At 38.0% G+C, this 4,869-nt stretch overlaps 1 long non-coding RNA gene across 1 annotated transcript; it reads left to right on the top strand.

Annotated features, from left to right (window-relative positions):
• Nucleotides 1-372: 372 nt before the first annotated feature.
• LOC140245076 (uncharacterized) lies at nucleotides 373-4,444 on the top strand. Its single transcript, XR_011902318.1, has 3 exons — nucleotides 373-432; nucleotides 3,591-3,698; nucleotides 4,365-4,444. It is a non-coding gene; the product is annotated as an uncharacterized lncRNA (long non-coding RNA).
• Nucleotides 4,445-4,869: the final 425 nt, after the last annotated feature.

Genomic DNA, 4,869 nt, shown 5'->3' with positions numbered 1-4,869 from the left:
ACCCTAACCATAACCAAAAACCCTAACATAACGTTTTTCCCATAGGTTTAACACGCGCCATGCCCCAATCTGTGCCGTCTTTAAAAAAACGCTCGCGGTGCTCCCTCCATGATCCACACAGCGCATGCATATCGGCATGCGTGGAGTGTACGCACCAAAGACACGTACGTACCAAAGAGTATAGAAGCGCACGTGCGCTTCTATGCTCTTTATTACTTGGTAAGAGTACCTTACCCACCAGCCACGCGCGCGTAACAGGGTTGGAGATGATGTCTTATTACGTGAGTTATTGCATTGGCGTGACTCCGACACAGCCAATCTGCTATGTATGCTACATCACAGCGACAGCACACAGGCTCACAAAGCAAATACGACTTCTGAAGACCTTTGCTTGAGACTGACGGTTTGATTAGTTTGGAGTTCGAGCCCCAGGTGGGTATTAGTCTGTAAACGCAGGCATGCCTAAAACAGATGTTTGGGTTTTTAGAATAAAATTTCAGGTGTGTGGTCGTGGTGCTGTTAGCGTTAGTGACTATAAACGTTAGAGTCTATCAGTAGTATCACTATCACTCTTATGTGTTCAATAGTGTCTGGCCTCATCATGCCCATCGTATCCACCACAGCTCAGGCCCTCGATACGTGTGCTAAGCTGTTGTAGTGCGTACACCGTGCGTTCAAATGTCAGGAGTATCAGGAAGGTATTTTTAACGTCAGACCGTGTTTCATGAATGGGCAAGGTGTGAGCCATAACATGATTTGCTATGTAATTACTAGGAAGGCTAAAGTCCCAAAGAACCTTGACGTAAGACTTGACGTTGACTAAGACTAAGAGGGCTTACCGATGGGGCTTACTCCCGCGATTCGCTTCTGGGCGAGATGCGGACGCCATTATTTTAATGCGTAGCTAACACCATGACCAGTAGAGGGCGTATTTTAATTGACAGTGTAACAGTGCTATTGCGGTGATTCCTGTCCCCCTTTCATTTCACCTTCTTTTTGAAGGGGGCATGCAGGGGAAGAAATATAACGTTACTTAGCCTGGACCTTGTTTTGTCATACAGAAGTATCATTCCTGTTTAATCATGAAGTGTAATTGAAGAAAAGTCATTTATTTTCCAATATGCAGTCCCACAATTACACATCACAAGCTTGACTTTGAAGTTTGAGCTAATTTCACCGAGTTACTGACCGTGTTATAACAATCAATAGGGTTTCCCTGCATATGTATGCACAGTGAAAAATGTGTTTTTAAGCAAGATTATAAGTTTAAAAGATAGTTTTCCTTTGTTAAAAGAATTGTTTGGATTGTAGGAACAGTAAAATAATTTTACAAAGATTTGTATAAAAAATTTGGGTTTTAATTGTGCCTCATGTCATATTCCTCTCAAGTAGGTGGCCTATGCATTTTCAGAATGTGTGTACCTTACATTATTAGTGGTCTCTCCTTAACACAAGGTCCTCAGGACCAGAAAAATGTGCTTGTTATAATGAAACACTGTTATATCAGGGTTACAGAAATAATACAATAGAAACGAAAATTACAATCTAGGACCACAAAAATATTACTTTGTTATAGTGAACTTCGTGACATCAGTGCTAATTTTAATGAGAGTTCACTGTACAGGTATTGTTGTAATATTTGAATTTTTTTCTTTCTTTTCTTTCTGCAGGTACTGGTTGCCTTGGAATGAGATTTGTGTTGGTCTTTGTTGAAAGTATGTTTGTGTTTGTGTTTGTTACTTGTTGAATCATCTTCATCCTACATTTCATCTCATACCATTTCACCTTCATCTTTGAATATTCACTGAATATTCACTGAGATTACATCTGGAAATTCATCCTGGAATTCACGAACTCATCCCTGAAATATCTGAAATATACCTGAAATACCTGAACTTTACCTGAAATACCTTAACTTGAACCTTACCTGAAAAACCTTAACTTGAACTTGAAGAAAGCTGAGAACAGAAAACTTTTGAGTGCATGAGAATAAGACAATATCAGAAGGACAGAAAGTTTCAGAATCAGAGGCAGAAAGAGTTAGAAAGAGGCAAAGAGAAAAAGAGTAAAATCAAAGAGAGGTAGAGTGAGAGTTGATGTAAAAAGAGTAAAAATTAAACAGAATAACAGTTTTAAGGAGTGTTTGAAAGAGTGCATTCTTTAAAGAAGAGAATTGTCGTAGAGAAGGCGAGAAGTTTGCTGAAAACTTGAAAATAGAAACAGTTAATTTGAGAAAAGGTGTTTAAGAGTCCAGAATACACTGAAAGATTATTAGAGTGCCGTCTTAAGACGAAAGCATTATAGTGTCGTAAACGTAATTGGGGTAGACAATATTTGCACCTTCAAGGATTATTTGATATTTGATATATTCTGCATTGAAAGTTGCTGCAAATAATTCAACTACTGTTGACAAGAGTTAATAGCTAGGAGTTGAAATTTTGAAGGAATTGTTAAAAGTGTGAGAAACAATTTATGAGGTGAGGTGAGAAGTATACTCCAGATTTTATGTAAAAATATATTTTGATATCTTGAGTCTTGAATTTGAGTTAATTGTTAATAGGATAAAAAAAATAGTTGAAGAGTGCTATCTTCAGATAAAAGCATTCTAGTTATATAGTAAACACTGAAGGGAGAGACTTTAATATCACACCTTCAAGGGTTATAATTATTGGGCTTTGAGAACAAAAGCACAATTAGTTTAGTAAAATTCATACCTTTATTGCAAAAGGAGTCATCTGAAAACAGAAACACTACAGTTTCTTTAATTGTCAGTGAGGACAAGGATAATCGGTGAAATAGAAATTTTTGTTGCAAAAAGCCTCATCTTCAAAGAGAAGAACATATAAGGGAGACTGGTTATTGTGCAGTTAAGGCAAAAGCATAATTGGTAATATTGAAACTGTTATTGCAAAGAGCATAATCTCAAGATAAAGGCATAATTTGGTCAAATTAAACGTCAGATAATCTAAGCTGAAATTTCTGTTGGCAGATATCGTAAAAGGAAATTGGCATAGTTTTTCCATAAAGTAGGAGTTGAAGCACATACAGACAAAGAGTGCCACCTGTTGGAAACGAATTAAACAAACATAGTACTGTGCGCATGTATTAGTACAACTTTCAAAGCTGTTCAATTCGACAATTTTGTTATCAATCGCAGTACTAGTGGATTAGATGTGATTCATATAAGTATAGTGATCCAAGGAGTATAACTGTGCTGACTGAACAGTTGGTTGATATACATGTAGGTACCATATACTTTAAAAGATTTGAAAGCCCTGTAGTTTGACAATGGAAGCAAGTGAATTCAAGATTGTTATTGGTGATATCCTAGATATCCTCCATAGTTGTGACTTGATGAGAAATGTAGAGGTCAGTGAATGTGATGCATGTTGCAATGTGATCAATGAAAATGAAAGCAGCGTACCATGTGAGGATTGTGGCAAGCAGTTTCATGTGATGTGTACAGGAACTATTTCTCATGAGGCTAGAATGTGTGATGCAAGGTTGATTTGGATATGTTCAGCATGTGGAAGCAATAATATTGCCCATCGAATCTTTGACAAAATTGGCATTCCCTATCATTTCAACAGATATGAGCTTCTCGAAGACCTTGGTGATGAAGATTTTGGTGTTGATGTTTCACTTTCATCATGCACGAGCAACCAGAGAAAGAAACCAACCAAGAGACTGAAAAAGAGGTATGTGAAAAGAAAAAACAAGCTTGGAGTTCTAGAAATGACAAATGTGTGTGTGAAGAAAAGAGCAGATTGCGACAGAGATGAATCAGATTCGACATTCATGACAAATTTGACCAAGAGCCAATTTCAGCCATTAGAAACTGCAGTTGATGATGGTTGGACAACTGTAAAATCAAGAAAAACAAAAATGATTGAAAAGGCAAAAGTGACAACATCCCAAACAATGACTGACAATCGTAAGACCAAGACCAGTAGCAAGAGCTCAGTGAGATCAGTAAATGGTGTGATTCTCCAACCTGGTGTGACCTACATTGGCAAAGCAATGAAAGTCTACTATCTTGAAAAACAGAAAAGAGCCAAGACGAGCAAGGGCAAAAAATCAAAAGTAGAAACAAGGCAAAAAGAATGTGGTGAACTCGTGAAGCGAAATGTGAATGCAAACTTGGACACACAACGAAATGATAGTCTGCAGGTATATGCTGAATCTGTATTGAATGTATATTCAAAGTGTGTTCAGTCACCCCATGTTATGGCAAAATACACTGAGCAGATCTATGCAAAAACACAGAGAAGTTGGGCTGATGTGGCCAAAAGCACTCCGAATATGACTAATGAATGTTTTGTTCCGAATGGTGATCAGACTACATGTGCCTCTGTCCCTTCCAGTTCCACAGATATTGAAAAAGAAGGTTGGAATGTGAACAGGCTCTATGGAGGTGGAAATGCACGGCAACCAAGAAAGAAAGGTCGTTTCACGAAGATCAACAGACAAAGTGTGCTACCGGTGAAAAATGCTGACTCACAGGTGCGTAATAATGGACAGGTCAAACCTGACATTCGTGAAGGAGAACATGTAGCAAAGAATGAAAAGTTGTGTAAGAATGAAACATCTGACCATGAGGACAGTAATTCCACAAGTAGAGACAACACAGGCTTGAATGTTATGTCCAAAGTGAAATGTGACAGAATCCCCAATGTGCACAAACTAAACCCATGTTACAGTGTCAAAAGAAAAGATGTTGAAAGTGACAGACAAATATCAGTGAAGGAATTGGTCCCTGTGAATTCTAGTACAGATGTGAGTGTTCACTCTCCATGTGACAGACCTGTTTCAGCTACTCATAACAAGTATGCTCAAGTTTGTAATGAATCAATATTCCTGCCTGAATGT

This window comes from Diadema setosum, chromosome 22 (genome assembly GCF_964275005.1).
Source record: "Diadema setosum chromosome 22, eeDiaSeto1, whole genome shotgun sequence".
NCBI classification, from domain to species: Eukaryota; Metazoa; Echinodermata; class Echinoidea; order Diadematoida; family Diadematidae; genus Diadema; species Diadema setosum.
The sequence above is the reverse complement of the archived record's forward strand: the minus strand, read 5'-3'. Positions and strand labels throughout refer to the sequence as shown.